We start from the raw sequence: 22,415 nt of genomic DNA on the forward strand, positions 1-22,415 counted from the left end.
CAAAGAAAACCTCTTTGTCGACTAAAGGTTTTGTTTCTGTATGTAAAATACTTAAGGGAAAGTACCGGTCTTGGATACGACAAAACAAATATTAAAAGAAACTAAACCAATGGCAAGAGACATTAAAGCTACTGTGCACTAAGAACACACGCAATATCTGGGCTTTATTAGACGAAGTGAGAGGAAATAAGACCAACTCTATTCTGAACCCTATTGGGGCCTATAGATGGGTACATTTTCTGAGGGAGCGTAATATGTTGAACAATGGAAAGGATAAGGAGGTTGTCACAATTTTTCACGCTGGACCTCCATTTAGAGCAACGGTCATTTCACTCATAGAGAAGATAAATAAGCTGAAATCATCCAGGGACCCCGGCCCTAATGGGCTGGCCAACATCACGCTGAAATGCAATCCTAGGTTCTGGGCTGAAGTATTGAAGATACTCTTCAACAAAGTTATGTCTGAAGGAAGAACACCCCCTCCTGGCAAACTGCCACTCTTATCCCAGTACATAGGAAGGCTATAAGAGCAATCCAAGCCACTGTAGCTAAGCTCTTTGCAGGTTTTATCCTAGATAAATTACAAGAATGGGCAGATAAGGAACAGATATTCATCTGTTTCCAAAGTGGCTTTCGAAGGGGCTATTCAACAGTACATAATCTGATTAGTCTTGACACCTTGCGTGCAGCAGCTAGGAAAAAGGGGAACCCACCTTTGTATGCGCTATACGTAGACTTTACAGCGGCCTTCGATTTGGTTCATAGAGAGATTCTGTGGACTAAATTAGAAGCACTTGGTTGCCCTGAAAGCCTCCTATGCTACCTAAGGCTCCTCCATCAGAACAACACAGTGGGCCTCATTACGACCGTGGCGGCCGCGGTATGAACGGTGGCGCCACATTACGAGATTGCTCATGGGTGGCGGTATGCACGTCTGGTCTGGCCAGATGTGCATACCAGCACCTGTGAGCAGACCAGGATGCTAACAACGGACCCGTCATTAACAGGTCCGTTGTTAGCATCCTCCCCATTCCCATTAAGCTCCACAGGAGCTCAATGGGAATGGGGACGTACCGAATCCAGGTCCTGAAAATGGGAATTACCGGGCCTGCAAAAGTTGTAATGGCCCGGTAATTCTCTTTTTTCAGGACCCGGACATAAGTTTGGATGTAGCCATGCCGGTAATAACGGCATGGCTACCTCAAAACTGGTAATGAGGCCCAGTGTCCCTTAAGTTGGATGGCCAAGGCAATATGACTGCCAAAATTGCACAAAACAGAGGAGTCAAGCAGGGTTGCGTGACGGACCTGACTCTCTATTATCTGTTTACTTATGATCTACCTGGGGCTATTGGTAAGGTAGATAACTGTCCCCCGAAAATCGGTGATGAATACTGTTCTGTCCTGGCATACGTGGACGGCTTAGCGATATTAGATCATACACTTAGTGGCCTGCAGAGATCTGCAGAGATCTGCAGAAGCCCTATAGCGGTACGCAGGTAGCAATGGTTTGACAAATCTACAGAAAACCAAATATATGTTATTTACTAACAAAAAGGTTGCACATACCAGCTTAAACGTATAGAATGTGGAGATTTTATATAGCCCTAATTATTGATATCTGGGAATTGATATTGAAACAAAGGGGACTATCTCCAGAGTAAACAGAATAGAAAGATTAGGGCCACCCACATTACTTCTTTAGTATACCACTTTGCTATGGCACACGGCGGCTTTACCATATGGGCTGCATGCCTGCTATATCAACAGGTTTTAGTACCAATGATGATCTATGGTCTTGAAGCCCTTCAAAATATGGACCTGAAGTGGTTGAAGGTTGTGGAAGGTAAATATTGGAGGAAGATCCTTGGCCTCCCAACCTGCATACCGATGTCCATCATTAGGCTAGAACTAGTATTGACCTCATTAAAATCTCTGGTTCTAAAGAAAGGGCTGAATTACATGTGTTGATATTAAGTAAATCAGGCAACCCTTTAGTTCAAACCTTGAGGATTGAATCTGCTCTTAAAAATCAAGGTTGATTCATACCTAAAAGAAATTGGCTGGAACACTAGAGCTGAGGGGTTTACCCAAAGAGCTAGTAGTGCTCTTTCTAAAAAAGCAAACCTTTGGGAGTGGATTGTAAATAGTGCACACTTAGAAAGCCTCAAGAATTATCACTTTGTTAAGTATACTCTATATACTTATAAAAACAGTTTTACCTTAATCTGTGCCCTGCAGTAAGAGTAAGGTGTTTTATCTTGTTACTTAGGGTGAACCATTTGCCAGTGTTGGCTTGCACAGGAGTAATAAATCAGATACCAGATGCAGAACGTTACTGCCGACTTTGTAATAACAAGTCAATTGCAGAAACAGGGAAAATTGCCCTAAATTAGCCATGATTTACCAGACCCAATATGGTAGATACATCCACCAATTTGACTGTATAGCAGAATCTCTCTTTTGGTGACGTAGCATAAACACATTGAATATCAGGCTCTTGGTCACTATGTACAATGTTTGGCTAGTGATAGAGAGCCGATTGGGAATTTCCAAAGTGAACCAATGCTGTAACTTATTGAGATGTTAATTATCCTTGTTTTCTTATGTATTTCTTTTCCTTATTGAAACCCCTGGTTTATTGATTGGTAGAAGGACTAAACAATTGATGCAATTACAATTGATGCAATTTGTTATACATTCCTCCTGAATCATGGACATTTGTTAGGCAATAATGGTATTGGTTGGATGTAAATGTATCCTGTTAGGATTGCTGATGTTATATATGCTCATAGTTGTCCAATCTCAACCTGCATAAAGTTATGTTGCTCGAGAGAAATCGATTAATTACAAGACCATAGAGTTTGTTTATGCACCTGATGGTATTGGATGGTCAATGTGGAGAGGAGAGCAGCGTGGTTTCGGGGCACGTCTCCTGTGATTTTTTATCTCTGTGGGCATCCCGTGTCACTGGGGGAGACAGAGGAAAGAGCTGGCTTTAATTCCTACAGAAAACTGGGTGTAAAGGAGCCCCCATAGGGCTCAATGGGAATGGGGAGGGTGCTACTAACAGTACCGTAAAGTACGGTACCGTTATTAGCTCTGAATTCCCTTTGCGGGTCCCGTCCTTAATGCCTGCTAAAACCAGGCGTTAAGGAAGGACCCACAAATGGACCCCGGAATAGGGCGCAAAGGGATTAGCGGCCCCAGTGTCATTACTGGTGCCTGGTATCCCTTTGCGCCCGGGTCGTAATGACCCCCATTATGTTTTAACTAGTACTCACAATAGGGACTCAATGAAAATAAAGGAAAATAAATGAAATAAATGAAATAAATTGCCTCATACTCAGAGGCAACATATGTACTAGCTCCACGATAGTGTCAGCTTGAGAACTGGCTGACTCACATGATAGGATGGAAAAATCAATGAAAATCAGTACTTCTATCGGCAACATGCTATTGCACTGATGGAATGTACGTGCTCACATGGTGTTGCTGGGTTAATCATCTAGCTCTCCAACAGGGATGTCTGTAGGAGAGCATAATATTCAAAAGAAACTGGCGGCAGATGGTGACTATGCCTGGCAATATCCTCTAAGTGTGGATATTGCATGTACACACATCAGTGATGGAATGTAATTATAACCCTAGACTGACACTGGTTAGCGGGTCATCACAGCTAGTTCTTGCCATTGAATGGCTTCATTCAGGCCAAACTTACAGGTGTTGAACCGGAAAATCCACATCTGTTCTCTCCTTAGCAGGTTGTTGTGATTGTTTCTACCTCTCTTAGGGGGTTTTATTCTTTTAATGATGGTCCATTTGAAATCATCAGCCGAATGACCTTCTGCTAGAAAGGGGAAACAATGGGCGGCTGTCAATGTACCTGTCCTGATACAGTACATATGTTCAATCATGCGTTTGTTCACTTTCCGTGTGGTCATGCCTATGTATCTTTGCTGGCAGGGACAAGTGATCATGTACACTACACCCTTTGTGTTGCAGTTGGTAAAGGTCCTTTGTGACCTTGGAGTGTTCTAGCCTATATCTATTTGTGTGCTTCTGGTGGTTTGGGCACATATCGTGCATTGGCCAAATGGTGAGTGTCCCGTTGGGGGATCCCTGTTCCATAGTGTTGGCTGGGTTGGATCAGTAGATTGAACCGTTTGAGGCAGAGACTTCACCGGTTTTTCCCTGATATTTTGTCTCCTTTTAAGGGCAAAACGTGGTGTCAGTAGAGAACATTTTCCAGTGTTCAGAATAGGCCAAAGGTTCTGGATATTTTTTTTTATCTTATTGAGCAAAGGGGAAAAGCTAAATACTGTAGTTATCACATTGCTTTCTTGGGGTTGCTTGTTTTTTTGTTCAAGGGTCACAGCTCACAGAATATTCTTAGCTCTCTTATATGTATTATTGATAATCCTCACAGGGTGCCCTTGTTCTCCCAACTGTTTTTTAAGTGTTTTAGCTTTGACGGTGTAGTCAACAGTTTCAGTGCACAGCCTCCGGTATCGTAAAAATTGCCCAAAGGGCAGATTGTCTTTGAGGGCCTGCGGGTGGTAGCTGGAATAACATTAGAGTGAATTCCGATCAGTGGTCTTTTTGTATACTCTGGAGGTCAACCCTCCGTTTTCCACTGTGATTGCAAGATCAAGAAAATGTGTTTCTTTTCTGTCCATTTCCAGTATGAAATTCAAATGGGGTTTGAGGCTGTTAAACCACTGATGGAAAGTAAGTAGTTCATCCTTGGAGCCCCTAAAGATCATGAAAATATCATCGATATATCACCGCCAAACACTTATTTTGTCTAAGTGTGGATTAGTTGGTGGATAGATAAGACTGCGTTCGAAGTGGTCTATGAACAGGTTGGCGAGGCTAGGAGCAAATGTGCCTCCCAAGGCCATACCTGAGATCTGTTGATAATAGGTTTTATTAAACAAGAAAAAGTTTCTGATAATGGCAATCTTGGCTAGTTCACTGAAGAATGAGGATGGTACTCCATGGAGGTCAATCCTAGACTCGAGGAGCCTTCGTACCAATGAGAGTGTTTCAAGCTGCAAAATGTTAGTATTTATAGTGATTCTATGTCAATGGTTACCATCCAGTCATCTGCTGGATTGAACTCCAGGGAGTCTAAAAGAACCAGCATTGAGGTGGATTCCTTCATGAAGGACTGCATTTTGGGGATTTCATCCTTAATGAATAAATCAACATATTGAGACAATGTTTCTAAAACCGAATTGATGCCCGAAACTATTGGCTGACCCGGTGGTGGGGAAACTCCTTTATGTATTTTTGGGAGGACATATAGTACTGGCACCCGAGGGTATGCTAGTGTGAGAAAAGCTGCCTCTCTAGGTCGAAACTCTCTGCTGCTGCTTCTTCTATTAATGGAGAAATAAGTGCTTTGGTACTGGTGGTGGGATCAGTAGGAAAGCTCCCATAGCTAGTTGGATCTGGGAGGAGGGTTCCTACCATGCTGTTATAATGTATCTTGTCCAGAATGACTGTGGCACCCCCATTGTCTGCTGGTTTAATGGTTGTGGCCAAGTTGTTAGCAAAATCGGTCAGGGCTGTCAATTGCAGCTTGGGTCAATTATTGTGAATAAATGGAATATCTTGTTCCAATCTCTCAATCTTTTTCCACAGAGCTTGCTCGAATGTGGTGGACTTGGCAGTGTTCATACATTGTGGTAGGAAAAACTGCGAAGACAGGTGTAGACATGTGACATCCTGTCGTTCACATGTTTTTTCAGAAAAGTATTGGTTCAGTCTGATTTTCCTCATGAGTTGAGTGCATTCTACTCGAGTCTGGAAAGGGTTATAGTGGGCTGTTGGAATAAATAACAGACATTCTTGTAAGATTTCTCGCTCTGCTTGGCTCAATGCATGTTTTGATAAGTTCACGATCAAGGAAGCGGGAGAGATAGTATTGTCCCCAAGCCTTGGCTGTGAGTCACGACCGATAATTGTTGTTGATTTTGCCAACTGGGTTTTCTTTGTCTTTTGCAGCGCTGTCCTAAAAAAGGGACCGCAGATGTGTTGCCTTGATTGAGTCTGTTAAACTGCACCCATTTCTGTGCTCGTAAGTCATCACCTGAACTATTACTGGAATTTTTTGTAGAACCTGATCTGGATCTATTTAGGCCTCTTTGTGCATTTTGGAAGTGAAGTTGGGCAGCATCGCGTCTGGCTTGCCTGACTTTGTCAGTGAAATATTCTTCGGCAACATAGGGGTACATTTTCACATGTATGAATGCTAGCAAATCCTTTTTCAATTTAGCAATCTTCCTATTAAGATTGATCTCTTAATGTGTGATTAGTTTGGCGGTATATATCTCAAGAGATATCTTGGTTTTTAGGGCCTCACTTTTATCATTAAGTTCTCAGAGTAGATGGTCGGTGACTGGATTAGCCGTGTTTATAATTAGTACCAGCCAGTCCATGGTGCACTTGTTCCCAATAAAAGACCAATCCTTCCTGAACTTAAAATTGGTTAAAAATATTCTAGGTTAGATATGGATTATTAGACTGTTGGGTGCTGCATGCCCCCTGAGGTACTCAATCATGAGAGCCCCATGGAGTTCAGATCTAATGATTTTTTTCTTCAGGATCTTAATATTGTTCCACTCATCAGAGTTGGTAGTCACACTGTTATTGAGGTCTAGGCCTAGCATAGATGGATTAGCCAAGATGAGTCAACCAAATCTTCAGTGAAGGCAAGGTAGTTTTGTTCTGCCATTGATTTTCTTGATTAATTGTTGTTTAATGACTAAAAAGGGGTGAATATGTACAAACCAACAATGATAGGTGAAACAAGGGGGAAGGAGGCCACAATAAAGTGATGCACTAGGTTAAATTGGCTAGTTATCGAAAATAAGGAAGGTCCTTCCTATCTTCACTTGGATTAGTCAGAACCCAGCAACTCAACCTAGTTGCATGAAGGAAAGTATACAACAACAGGGTGCAATTGAACAACAGGCAAATGCCATCCCTAACCATTAAATAACAGTCTTATTGCACATACAAATGGTTCTTTGGGAGAAGAAATGAAGAATGACAAAAAATGTCACAGTATTGTAAACAATGCCCTATCTGTCCCTGAAGGAAGAACACCCTGTCCCTGACAGGAGTGCCTGACCCTAGATGGTGTGTGGTGCACCGCCTATCTAACAGGGATAGTGGGAGAGAAAACTGTCCCTAATCTCTACCAATGGAAAATTCCAAATACTGTTAGAATTCAAAAACTCGAGATACAACCAATTGGCTATTATGCCTCAAACAGGACTGAATATTAGATCCTGTCAGTAATAGCTGACTGACTCAAGGAGAACAGTGTATATTTGTGACCCTGGGACTATTTTAATTGATTTACTTACCCAAGAGTATCAAATATGCCAAAACACAATTGGTTGTGCTCGAAAATATCTTAAATCCAAATGCCCATGAAAATGGACCACTAAAAAGTGCTCACAAGCCGTGAGTACTGTTATAATTCGAATATGTTGTATCCCTTTTACTTATATGGGATATCAAAGTGATCATGAGACTCCTCATGATCCATTGGTCGACCGGATTTGATGGTATTCAAGATTCAACCATCTCCTTCAGGACCGTCGTTTTACAGTGTCGTGATTCACATTCCAACAAGACGAGCGCCTCCATCTCCTGTAGGGAGATAGAAATCACAGAAACATGGTATAAATACTCTAATCACTACAAAGGGTCTGCATTAAGACATAATCACAGCTGCATTGTATTAATCATGGGTATAAGAATCAAAATCTCAAAAAGAAGGAGCTTGCCACATCATTGAATGGCTGTGCAAGATCTCTATCGTGGACTGGTGAGGGAAAAGGGAAGGCAGTGAGGGTTGTGTGGTTGAAGAAAACATAAATACATATATATATATATATATATATATATATATATATATATATATATATATATATATATATATGTATATATATATATATATGTATATATATATATATATATATATATATATATATATATATATGTATATATATATATATATATATATATATATATATATATATATATATATATATATATATATATATATAGTCTAATCTCGACCTGGATAAAGGTATATTGCTCTAGAGAAATTGAGTGATTACAAGACCATAGAGAGCGTGTATTCACCTGATGGTATTGGATGGTCAATGTGGATGGGAGAGCAGTGTGGTTTCGGGGCAAGCCTCCTGTGATTCTTTTCTCTGCAGGTGTCCTGTGTCACTGAGGGAGACAGGGGAACGAGCAGCTTTTAATTCATACAGAAAAATGGGTGTGGTCGGAGTAAAGACAACAAAAGGGGGAACGCGCAACATCGGGGGTGCTTACATTTTTGTGTTGCATCTGTTGCTTGTCATTAAACGCTGCTCACTCAGTGGTGGTGTACTTCATGTGTTTGCGGGTTCCCTTGCTTTTTTTTCTTTTGGATACACATCTCTCTTTGTAAATTGGGAAGTGCAATGATTTTAAGCAGCAAATACATGTATGTGATGTTATAGTTGTAAATACTGCATTTCTTGTTAGAGGTACTAATCATGGTATACGGTTGTTAGAGTAGGACATTTAGGTTTTTGATTTGCAAATTCGGCTTCTTATGAGATCACTTAAACTATTTCCTAGTATTGTAGGTATTGCACATTATAGGATTTATTTTAATTAATTGTTGTCTGGATCACTCGCTCATGTGTCAGAATCCGTCTTGATATTTTTTCCCTTGTAGAGTACACAACAAATTCTGCCTAACAATATACCCCTGTGTATTGATATAAACCAAATACAAAGGAGTTTATTCTTTGGGAGAATGGACCCGGACTGGACTGCAGGAAGAATTGAACCGGACTGCACTGCAGGACCCAATAGAGACTGGACTGGAATATGACCTTTCTACAACCTAAGAAAGGAAAAGCCAAGATTAAGGGGCAATAACATGGGTAAGACTGGAATACAAACAGGAAATATCCTTAACACTAACCTGATGTGTTTTAGAATGAATCATGGAACATATGAGGTTAAGAATATTGGCCCCTTTTCCAGAACGTGAGAGATGAATCTGAAGAGTAGTGCAATAGAATCCGTTCATTCTAGGAAGCAGAACACATATACTGATAAAGACAGAAATGTAGGATAGAGAGGATCTTACCATGAAAACAGTTCAGCCATTTTCTCAGTGATGAGTGGATCAAATTCAATTACACAATCAGCCAAAAGGTTTTTTATGGAAAAGGACTATTCCCGACGAAACGCGAACATCTATGGCCAGGAAGTCCAAACTTGTCCAAACCTGATAAAATGAGGGAGCTCCTCACTCCTCAGCCGAGTACTAAGGCAATCTCTAGTCCGTACCGGTATTGGAGGTAGAGGAGTACCTTGAGGCTAATTGTGTGGATCACAACAGTTGAATCAATAAGATTGTGCAGTCCGTCAAAGTTCCGGGTTTTGTTTCCAGTTTGGGTAGTTATGTAATCCAGAAGAAGTAGACGAAGGCAAGTATTGCAGGAGTCTGAGTCGGCAACAGTTCAGGCACAGGAGAATTCAAGGAGGCGGCGTGAGGAATACGTAAAGGAATCCGAGGTCGAAAACAGTTCGGGCACAAGAGTATCCAGGGAGGTGGCGTGAGGAATACGTGAAGCAATCTGAGGTCGAAAACAGTTCAGGTAAACCAAGGGATCGTGGGTAACACAGCAGATAAGGACACAACAAATGAGCAATCCAGGAAACGTAGCAAGAGTATTCAAAACAACAGAAATCAGGAAACAACAAAGGTAGCGTTCACTTCTCAAATCAAAAGCACCGAAATGCAGTGCATGTCTATATAACTACGTTAATGAGAGCGTCCTAGTCTCCAAGGCAACTAACAACGTTTCTTTAAAGTAAATGCAATATTTACTTACAGCTGTCTTTGGGAAGCATGTAACATGATAATGAAAACGTGATGTGATGCATCTGGGTTTATCAGGAATGGAGAAACATTTTGTCTGCAAGCTAGTATTCTGGGAATGAGAGACCTTATTTCCTAATGATGTGCCAACAGAATCGGAAACGTGCACTGTATTCCTGACAGTACCCTTCCTCAAAGAATGCCTTCCCCACCGGGAGGCCCAGAAATCAGGTACAAGATCCGGAGCATGTACCTTGGCCATAGGCTCCGAGGTCTGGTCTTCCGGACCATACCCCTTCCAGTCGATGAGAAAAAAGCAAACCCCCCTAGAAACCTTAGTATCCAAGATCCGATGTACTTTATACTCATCAGAAGCCAGCTCCGGCAGGGGCTGGTCCCGAACAAGAAGTCTAGTAGCCTCTCGGGTGCGTTTGAGAAGGGAAACCTGGAACACAGAATGTATTTTCCAAGAATCCAGAAGTGACAATCTCACAGCCACTGGGTTAATGACCTCTGACACCAAAAAAGGACCTGCAAAACGCAGCAACAAAGACTTACATCCAGGTAGGCGTAGATTTTTTGTGGAAAGCCAAACCTTCATATCCGTCTTGTAAATCGGAGAGGGCAGCCGGAGAGCGCCTGCAACAACCTTAGTGTGACGCTGGGCATCCAACAGGTGTCTTCCAACCTGTGCCTGTAATGCAAGCAGATTGGCAACACACAAGCGGGCAGCAGGGTTGCCATCTGCCGATGTAGGGGACAGAGGTAGTGTACGAGGATGATGACAAAAAAGAGCCAAAAACTGAGTGACATTTGTTGCAGAATGCACCGAAGTAGTATATGCAAACTCTGCCATAGACAAAACAGAAATCCAAGAGTCCTGGTCTTGGATCAGTAAACACCTCAAATACTGCTAAAGGGTCGCATTGAGCCGCTCCGTTTGCCCATCAGTCTGAGGATGATATGCACTTGAGTATCTGTTTTCAATGCCTAGAGATCGGGTCATAGCTCTCCAAAAACGGGAAGTGAATTGAGGACCACTGTCCAAGATTATGATACTTGGCAACCCAAAATACCTGAATACCTCCTTAACAAAAAGAGCTGCCAAAACAGGAGCTGTAGGCAACCCCTGACAGGGAATGAACAGTGCGTATTTGGTGAGAAAATCCACAACAACCCACATCATGGTCCAGGGAATTCTCGGAACAGGCAAGGGATGTAACAGCCCCATGGGTTTTGTGTGAGCAGTCTTGCCCTGAGCACACACTGCACAAGTGGAAATGTAAAGCGTAACCGAGGATAGCATGTCCTTCCACCAATAACACCTACGCAATAGTTCTAAGGCTTTCCTTGTGCTAGGATGTGCAGTGAATCTGCAGTCATGACACCAATGAAGGGCCAAGGTGCTGGTATTATCATCGGGTAGATAAATCCTGTCATGGATATACAGTAAAGAATGTACTACCTCAATACCCATGTCAGAGATAGTTTGTTCATTAGTCATGACCCATGCCTTTATGCCTTGAACATTGTCTTCATGGATGATTGCACAGTACAACCACACACCACCTGTGCAATAATAGAGTTCCTTGAGTGGCCCTTGGGAACGAGAAACCTAGAATATGTGATAAAGCACCCGCCTTTGCATGACAGGAACCTGGTCTATACATGATCGTAAAATTGAACAAAGAAAAATACTCATGCCATCTTGCGTGTCTGCCTGTTGTGCATTTTACTGATTGCAGGGCAACTAGATTACAGTGATCTGTATAAACCTGAACAGGAACAGGAGCACCCAGTAAATGGTGTCTCCATACGACAAAAGCGTCTCTGACTGCCAGTAATTCCTTTTCGGTAATGGTGTAATTCCGTTCATGGGAATTGAGTTTCTGAGAAGTGTAAGCCACTGGGTGAAGAATCTTTCATTCAGGACAATGTTGAGATAAAAATAGCCCCCAGCGCTATCTACGAGGCTTCGGCTTGTACTACAAAAGGAAGCATTGTATTGGGATGTTGCAACGCTTTTGCTGAGGTAAAAGCCTCCTTGAGTGCCTCAAAAGCTCTAGTAGCTGCAGAATTCCACTCAAATGTTCTCTTGCTACTTGTAAGCGCGGTAAAGGGAGCTACTATCTCTGAAAAAGACTTTACAAAGCAATGATAAAAGTTTGAGAAACCTAAGAAGGACTGTAGTTCTTTCAAAGACTTTGGTATTGGCCAGTCAAGAACTGCACTGACTTTAGATGTACTCATACGTATGCCACGGTCTGTGATTTCATAACCCAAAAATTCCACCTCCTGAACATGAAAAATACATTTCTCTAACTTTGCATATAATGAGTGTTCTCTAAAACGCTGCAAGACCTGAGTAACTTGTTGTACGTGAAGTTCCTAAGACCTAGAATACACAAGGATATCGTCGAGATAGACAATGACAAACTGATCCATAATGTCTCTAAATATGTCATTAATGAAATGTTGGAATGTTGCTGGTGCATTGCACAGACCAAAAGACATCACACAATACTTGAAAAACGCTATCTTGTTTTGAAGGCAATTTTCCATTCTTCACCCTGTCTTATTCTGACCAGATTATACACCGCACGAAGATCCAGCTTTGTTAAAATCTTTGAGGACCCTAATTGGTCTAGAAGGACCGAAATCAAAGGGATGGGATATTGATTTCTAATAGTAATAGCATTTAAGGCCCTATAATCGATGCATGGCCGAAGATCTACGTCTTTCTTTGGTACAGAAATAGTGATGAGGCAGCTGGGGAACGTGAATGACAGATGAAACCGGACTGTAATGATTTGTCAATGTACTTTCTAAGGATCTTATCTTCCTTTTGAGACAAAGAATATATACGTCCGGAAGGAACCTTAGCTCCAGGTATTAAGTCGATGGGACAATCGTAGGGTCTGTCAGGCAGAAGTACGTCAGCCCCTTTGGCATCAAAAACATCCATATATTCTCTGTATTCCTTAGGCATAGGAGTGGCAAGAACCGCCCGACTGCAGCTGAAGCATTACCCAAAGGACGACAAGGAGTTAAAGGTTCTGATTCAGCAGAATAACATAGCTTCTCACAATAACTGGAGACGAACTCCACCTCACCAGATTGCGAATCTACCACATGGTTGTGACGTCTTAGCCACGGCAGGCCTAGGATCAATTGATATTGAGGAGCAGCACTTACATCAAAACTAATACTAAACTCTTGATGTCCGTTTCACGTGATCATGGTTACTTCCATCGTCTGTTCAGTAACAAGAACTGAAAGCAGAGTATACCCGTCTACAGCATTGTCCGGTTTGGGATGCGGTTTGGATATAACTGGAATACCTAACTTTCTGACAAAGGTATTATCAATGTAGTTGCCAATAGCTCCAGAATCCAAAACGGCATCTATAAATCATTTCTGCTCAACCGAGGAAGAGCATCTTATCGGAATGGTGAAAGGTCTGGTGATCATGGAGTCAAAAACAGCAGAGCTCCGCAGGTCGACTCCTTCTACCGCAGAGCTCTGGCGTTTCCCTGTCGCTTGGGTTTCTTGGTACAATCTTTTAACAGATGTTCTGATGACCCACAATAGAAGCATAAATTGTTCTTTTTATGTGACTCTCTCTCCAGTGGAGAAAGAGGACCTCTAATAGCACCAATCTGCATAGGTTCTGTACCCCCTGCAACTGGAGCGGGTGAGGTCATTGCTAAAGGAACCAAAGCCCTTTTTTCCCCCTTCCTTTCGGCTTTGCGGGCATCTATTTGAAGAACCATATCAAGGAGTTCAGGGAATGTGGTAGGTACAATTGGTACCGTTGCTAAGATATCTTTGAGATAATCAGAAAGACCCTTATAGAACAATGAGGCCTTTTTATACTCAAGCCACCCTATCTCAGCCACAAGCTGGTTAAACTTAGCCATGTAAGTCAATAAGGATGAGTCACCCTGTTGCAACCCCAAAAGTTCCAGATCAGTAGCCTGGGTTTTATACCTGATATCAAAGACTTTTCACATAGCTTCTATTAGAGCATTGCAGTCAAACAGCAATGGACTGCCCTGTTCCAACAAATGATTAGCCCAGGATGCAACTGTGCTGCCTAAATGTGACAATAATAATGCAACCTTTGTGGTACAGTCGGGAAAGGAAACAGGTCTACAAAGAAAATGTAGACAACAATGATTAAGAAAAGGTCTTTGGGTCACCATTAAACCTTTCCGGAGGAGCAAGCGGAAACTGGGCGGTCATATACACTGGACCAGATTCCTGTCTAACTTGGCCTGAATCAGAACCGGATGGCTGAGCAAGATCCGGTTCTAGTACTGCAGGAGGTTGCATTCCGACCTGTAAAGCATTGATGCGCTGTTGAGCAGCGACATGAACTGCAGTCATATCAGCACGCAAGTCACACAATCTGAGTAAGGGTCTTGTTCGGTTCCATGACAGCGGCTTCTGATTACGTCAGAATCCGTCTTGATAATTTTGCCCTCGTAGTGTAGGCGACAAATTCTGCCTAACAATATACCCCTGTGTGTTGATATAAACCAAATACAAAGGAGTTTATTCTCTGGGAGAATGGACCCGGACTGGACTGCATGAAGAATGGAACCGGATTGGACTGCAGGACCCAATAGAGACTGGACTGGAATATGACCTTTCTACAACCTAAGAAAGGAAAAGCCAAGATAAGGGACAATAACAAGGGTAAGATTGGAATACAAACAGGAAATCACTAACCTGATGTGTTTTAGAATGAATCACGGAATATATGAGGTTAGGAATATTGGCCCCTTTTCCAGAATGTGAGAGATGAACCTAAAGAGTAGTGGAATAGAATCTGTTTAGTCTAGGAAGCAGAACACATATACTGATAAAGACAGAAATGTAGGATATAGAGGATCTTACCATGGAAACAGTTCAGCCCTTTTCTCAGTGATGAATGGATCAAATTCAATTACACAAATAGCCAAAAGGTTTTTTTTATGGAAAATGACTATTCTTGATGAAACGCGAACGTCTGTGGCCAGGAAGTCCAAAGCTGTCCAAACCCGACGAAATGAGGACACTCCTCACTCCCCAGCCAAGTAGTAAGGCAGTCTCTAGTCCGTACCAGTATTGGAGGTAGAGGAGTACCTTGAGGCTAATTGTGTGGATCACAACAGTTGAATCAATATGGTTGTGCAAATCATCAAAGTTCTGGATTTTGTTCCCAACGTGGGTAGTTACATACCCAGAAGGAGTAGGCGAGGGCAAGTACTGCGGGAGTCAGCAACAGTTTGGGCACACGAGGATTCAAGGAGGCGACGTGAGGAATCCGTGAAGCAATATGAGGTCGAAAACAGTTTGGGCACAAGAGTATCCAGGGCAGCTTGAGGGATCCGTGAAGCAATCCGAGGTCGAAAACAATTCAGGTAAGCCAAGGGATCGTGGGTAACAGAGCAGATAAGGACACAAGAAATGAGCAAACCAGGAAACGTAGCAAGAGTATTCAGAAAAACAGAAATCAGGAAACAACAAAGGTATCATACACTTCTCAAATCAGAAGGACAGAAATCTGTAGGGAGGGGCTTAAGAAGCTATTCAAAAAATGGCATTGCGTGTCTATGTAACTACGATAACGGGAGCGTCCTAGGCTCTAAAGCAACTGCCAACGTTTCTTAAAGGAAATGCAATATTTACTTGCAGCTGTTTTTGGGAAGCGTGTAACGTGATAATGAAAACATGATGTGATGCGTCTGGGTTTAGCAGGTATGGAGAAACATTTTGTCTGCAAGCTAGTCTTCATGGAATGGGAGACCTTATTTCCTGATGATGTGCCAACAGAACCGGAAACGTGCACTGTATTCCTGACATCATGCTTGGTATGAAGATTGCCATTGCTAATAGCGCAGGGTAGTCTTGATTCTTTTAAAGACACAGAGGTGAGCACTATGCTTGTCTTTCTCTATTACTGGTACTCACAGTGTAATGGAGGTCCCAACCTACATATATATGTTGAATCAACAGCTGAATGAAGTGGACACCACCCACCCACTTAAACCTAACCAGAGAAATTCAAAGGGACTTATCTGGTGTTGAATTATGCGAAAATGGGTTTATAATGTTACAACATACTGGTATTCAAAGGCATTGTGTTTATAAAGTCGAAAATGGCATTACCATGTTGTAGTGTGGTGGCAAAGCATGGAATGGACAATGAGATATTCTATATGCAGACAGAAAATCGCCTAGGCAAAATGCCTTTAACAAAAATGCATGTACTTAAATTGTAACTAAAAGATGAAGAACTGAGTAGTGCTCAAGGTCTGTAATAATGAGCTCATTTTTAAAAGTTGAGACGTTCAGGGACACAAGCCTTCAGAAACTTGATTAAGGAGCAGAAACCAGACAGGCCTGGTCAAAACTCTTATCTGAAAAGTCCAGCTGCACAATTATAAGTTGAACCGAGCACCGAGACAGAGTGAGGAATGCATGTTAGAACGTGTTTTTTGGAAGAGTGGAGTTTGTTGCGGGACTCCCTCTCTCCTGCGCACCCTTTATTCGGTTGTTATTTGAATTAGACCTGCAGCCAGAGTCATAGTTTGTCAAGGAACCAACTCTGAGGTTCCTACTGTCTAGAAGAATTGTGGGGAGTGACAAACTTTTGGACTCGAAAGGCGCTGGTTGGATTTGATAGTCCAGTGTTTGTTCGTAGGCAGTTTGCACAAAAATAAATAAATGGTCCAGGTTGTTGGTGTGTCAAACACGAGATTTTTAGGTTTATTCCTTGTTGTAATCAGCACCAATGAAAGACATCATTGGATGTAAATGTAATATTCATAGCATGATGATATGTTACACAGCCGACGCGCGTTTCAACCTAAGTCTTTTTCAAGGCTGTGTTTTTGGTGAGGTGGTGATACGGTATACCCAGTGTAGTGACATTCCAAGCCAATTAGTATTAAGGATATTTCATTCACATCCATTATGCATACATAATTTAGGCAGTATTACGAAACATAGACAAGCCAATTGTGATTAGGGCAAAACATTATAGTGTGACACCCAGGAGAGGTGATTTACCATGTTGAGTGATTGCAGGTGATAGTGACAGTAAAATATAGTTAGTTGGACAGGACAAATTCACAGTTTAAGAAAATCAGGTGCCAATTCACAGTTTTGGTTTAGCAGAACGAAGAGAAAACAGTGTACCAAGGGAGAAAAGAACACAACAGAGGATAATAGGTTAGGTTTGGGTAAGTAAGGAGCTGGGTAGAATTCCCAAATAGCTTGACAGAGATGGAAGAGTTAGAATCTTACCCAATTGGGTTTGATGGTTGGGTTTCCAGATGGAATGGACTGGTCCTCCCGAGTGTGGGTGCCAGAGGGCTGATTAGCTGTACTGAAAGGGAAAGTAGTTGGAGTTAGTGATAGTAACCTGGAGTCTTAGAAAATGGGCATTGTTGTAGTAGTGGCGTGTTGTCCGAGCATGGTGGTATTGGGATGATAAGGCCTGTTGTGTGTTGGAGGGTTGCCAGGTCTGATAGTGTGACTAGAATTGTAACTGTTTGCGAGTGCGCGGTTAATAAGGAAGGAGCTTAAGTTACAGAGATATTTGTCGTATTACGTGCATAGTGTGTTGGTAATACGTGCTTATTATAAGGTGCATTAAGTAAAGGGGCTAAGTGATTCTAGGACTGTGAGCGACTCCTCAATGTTGGTGTCAGCCAACATAATTTAAGTACTTGGATTAACGTTGCAGCCAAGCAGCAATTAGTGAGCAGTACTGAATGTACAGTGAGGGCTAATGTTTGGACAATAGGCAAAATTAAGGGAAAAATGGCCCCGGAGGCGTCCATAGTGGCGCGGTGATTGTCCCGTGTTGGCGCTTACCTTTGCCGGGTTCAGCAATGCTGGTGTGTGGAGTCGTGGGTCAGCCAACATTGGAGTTGCACTCCTTCCTGAAGTTATGGAAGCAGCGCTGTGGTTGGTGCCATTAACAAGCGATCTGATTCGCTTGTTGCAAGGCGCCCACGGATTGGCTGCAGGGTTCATGTATGTCATGGGGCTTAAAATAGCTTATTCAATAGAGTTGTAATAAGTTATAGAGGGTTCTAAGTCTGATAGTATGACTAGGATTCCCACTGTTAGCGAGTGCCCGGTTAGTGTGGAGGGAGCTTTTAGTTAATAAGGGGGGATAGAAAGACGATGTGCTCGATCGGGGTGTTTATCGTATTGTCTGCACGTTGTGTTGGTAATACATGTTGTTGTTTGGCGCATTAGGTTTGGGGGCTAGGTGATTCTGGGGCTGTTAGCGACTCCTGAATGTTAGAGTCACCAACCTAATTAATATAGTTGGCTTAACGTTGCAGCCAGGCAGCAACCTGTGAGCAAGGATGCATTTGCAATGGGGGCTATCGGTTTAAACAAAATGGTGAAAATAAGGTGAAACGGTCCCGGAGGCGTCCATAGTGGCGCGGCGATTGTCCCGTGTTGGCGCTTACCTTGGCCGGGTTCGGCAATGCTGGTGTGTGGAGTCGTGGATCGGCTATCATGGTGTAGCACTTCTTCCTGAAGTTTATGGGAACAGCGCTGTGGTTGGTGCCATCAACAAGCGATCTGATTCGCTTGTTGCAAGGCGCCCACGGATTGGCTCTTGGGCTTGTGGACGTCATGAGGCTTAGAATAGCCTGTTCTGTAGAGTTATTATGGGCGATGTTGAGTCTATAATTCTGTTCAGGTTGCGTCGTAATGGGGATTAGTCCAGTTGAGAAGGGACTGGAAAGTTAAGGGGACTGTGTCAGCCCATGAGGGGCGATGGGTGGGAGTGAATGTGGGTGTATTTGGGCAAGTGTGTTAGACTGTAATTGGCATAGGGCCCACTGGCGTGCAGTTGGTTGGTAAGACGGCTATAGTAAATGAGTGAAGGTCTGGTGGGGGGCAAGTAATGTAGGAGGGGCACGAGAGTTTACTATTGTGTCCGAGAGTACAAACATAGGGTGAAAAGGGAATTCAAAAATATTCATCGGGGTTGGTGCCCTCATGATGACGTAGGGGTACTGAATGTGGTAGTATGGGTTCCAGAAGTGCCAAGGAGGTCACTAAGCAAATTAATCAAAAATGTTTTGACATGTACAGCATGCAGACTGTCTATATGAGTATATAGACACTGTTATAAAAACACATGGAAATCATGGTCACTGTTCAGTCCAGAGGTAACTGCTCGATATTTGCATATCAGCTTTGATTCTCTCTGCCGTAGTCGGAGTTCCCTGTCTCCACCTCTTACGTTCATTGGTATCTTTTCCAGGCCCACGAAGGTGATGTCATCCTTGTTGTCCCACTGGTGTTTTTCCTGCCAGTGTAGCGCCAGTGGATATCTGGTGTCCTGAGCGTGAAGGGAATTCAAATGTTCCCTGATCCTTGTTCTGAGCTCTCTTATCGTGCTTCCAATGTATTTCCGGTTACAGACACAGTTGATAGCATACACCACAAATTTAGATTTACAGTTTATATATTGCCCAATGGTATGTGTGTCAGTGGTGCTGAAGGTTACAGTTTTAGTTGTAGTGGCGAATTTACACATAGAACAGGATCCACATTTGTAGAATCCTACTGGTTTATTGCTGGTGAGCCAGTTGGTGTCAGTTTTGGCAATGGGTGACATAAATGACGGACTGAGAATGTTTTTTAATGTTCTGGCTTTAGTATAGGTTAAAGTCGGTTTGTCTGGGATCCATGCCCTAATGTCTTCATCAATTGTTAGGATATGCCAATGCTTCTTAAGGATTCTCTGTACTAGATGGCTGTCACTGCAGAATTGCGTGATGTACCGTATTTGGCTGTCTTTGGTTTGTTCTTTGTTGGTGTGTCCTCTGGGGGTCAGGAGTGTGCTGCGTTCCCTATTGTTGGCCATAGTTATAGCTGATTGGATTGATTGCTCGGAATAGCCTCTCTCGAGGAAGCGTTTGCTGAGTGTCGAGCATTCATTCCCAAATGCTGGTAGGCCACTACAGTTTCTTTTGGCTCGAAGGAATTCCCCCTTGGGGATATTGTTGATTACAGATTTCCTGTGGCAGCTTGAGGCATGTAGAACAGAGTTGACCTCCGTGGGTTTCCTGTAGGTTGTGGTTGTGAGACTTGTACCTGATGGTGTGATGGTGATGTCCAAAAAGTCAATGTTTTCCTTGCTTGAGGAGCCTGTTAGTTGAATGCCAAAGTTGTTTTGATTCAAATATAGTTCAAATGAGACGAGTTCTTCTTTTGTTCCACACCAAATCATCAGGATGTCGTCAATAAATCGTATCCAAGTGTGGATCAGTTTGTTAAAGTCTGGGTTGGTGAAGGCATGTGTTTGCTCATAGTGGTGCATAAAGAGGTTAGCCATGGAGGGTGCATACGTGGCCCCCATGGCTATGCCTTTCGTTTGTTTATAGTACTGTTGGTTAAAGAGGAAAATAGTATTTGTTAGTGAAAATTCCAGGAGCTCTTTTGTGAGTTCCAGGTGTGACCAGAACGAAGCTGATGCTTTTGTGAAGGCATAATCGATGGCCTTGAGAGCTAGTCCATGGTCAATGGATGTGTACAGGGCTTTCACGTCCAGAGTGACGAGAGTGTAATCATTGCTCCATACAATTTCTTTTAGGATCAACAAGGTATGCATTGTGTCCCTTAGGAAGGTCGGTATCTTGGGTACTTCAGGTGCCAGGACATTGTTGATATATTTGTTTAGAGGTTCAGTGATCCAACCAATCCCGCTTAGAATGGGTCGTCCTTCCGGTATGGGGTCAAATTTCTTGTGTATCTTGGGCAAGAAGTATATTGTTGGCATCCTGGGATGTGAGGGTTGTAGGTACTTCAATTCATCGTCTGACAGAAGTCCACGTCTATGCCATTTGGCCAACATCCTGTTTGCTTCCGTTGTGATTTCCTTTGTCGGGTTCATGTTCAGGGTGTCATAGCAGCCGGGGGTGGTGAGGTGAGTGGTGGCCATTCTGATGTAGTCAGCTCTATCCATTATGACTACGTTGCCGCCCTTATCTGCTTCCTTAATTACAATTTGATGGTTATCCTGTAATTTTTTGAGTGCGAGTCGTTCATTGTTGGTAATGTTGTCCACTTTTCTCGAGGGATTTGATTTTAGACGATCCTCTATTGCTTGGAGGTCTCTTGTAACTGCCTGGTTAAAGATGTCAATTGCATTGTCCCCTTGCAAATTTGGGGTGAATTTGGATTTCTGCTTCATTTCCGGTATTTTAAGGTTGCTTTCCTCAATGTTCAAATCCTGTATAGTCTGTGACATGGACTGTCTTTCATTGTTTGGTGATTGGTCAAGGTTCGTCAAGAGGTGGGTGCATTCTAGGTGTTCCATGTCTAAAGTGCTCAGAGGCACTGTTATAGTTCTAGGTTGTTTCCATTTGATTTGTTTGGCAAAAAATTTCTTGAGCTTTAATTTCCTGACGTATTTGAATAGATCAATTTGAGCATTCACAAAGTTGGTGTCTTTGGCTGGTGCAAATGAAAGTCCTTTGTTTAGAATTTCTGTATCATGTTCAGAGAGGATATACTTGGAGAGGTTCGTCACTAGATGTGTTACCTGGGTGCTTGTTGCTGTAGCTGTGTTTTGGATCTTGTTAGCCTGATAGCGCTTTCTTGTTCTTCTTGCGCGTTTCTTGGTCCCCGCTCTCTTGCCTCTCTTGGTTCTAATCTTGGTGGTATGTTGTCCCGGGTAGGGCCTAAAAAACGAACTTGTTTGTTGTTTTTTTGTTGTTGTAGCTGATTTTGCTGTGGTTGCTTGATTCCAGATAGTCGGCCATGTTGGCTCGGGTGCTGCGGGGGATCAGGTCCCTGATTTGTGTTTTTTGGAAGAGTGGAGTTTGTTGCGGGACTCCCTCTCTCCTGCGCACCCTTTATTCGGTTAAATAGCTAGAACTATAACAGTGCCTCTGAGCACTTTAGACATGGAACACCTAGAATGCACACACCTCTTGACGAACCTTGACCAATCACCAAACAATGAAAGACAGTCCATGTCACAGACTATACAGGATTTGAACATTGAGGAAAGCAACCTTAAAATACCGGAAATGAAGCAGAAATCCAAATTCACCCCAAATTTGCAAGGGGACAATGCAATTGACATCTTTAACCAGGCAGTTACAAGAGACCTCCAAGCAATAGAGGATCGTCTAAAATCAAATCCCTCGAGAAAAGTGGACAACATTACCAACAATGAACGACTCGCACTCAAAAAATTACAGGATAACCATCAAATTGTAATTAAGGAAGCAGATAAGGGCGGCAACGTAGTCATAATGGATAGAGCTGACTACATCAGAATGGCCACCACTCACCTCACCACCCCCGGCTGCTATGACACCCTGAACATGAACCCGACAAAGGAAATCACAACGGAAGCAAACAGGATGTTGGCCAAATGGCATAGACGTGGACTTCTGTCAGACGATGAATTGAAGTACCTACAACCCTCACATCCCAGGATGCCAACAATATACTTCTTGCCCAAG

The sequence above is a fragment of the Ambystoma mexicanum genome, chromosome 5q (assembly GCF_040938575.1).
Source record: "Ambystoma mexicanum isolate Mex_15411 chromosome 5q, UKY_AmexF1_1, whole genome shotgun sequence".
Lineage (NCBI taxonomy): Eukaryota > Metazoa > Chordata > Amphibia > Caudata > Ambystomatidae > Ambystoma > Ambystoma mexicanum.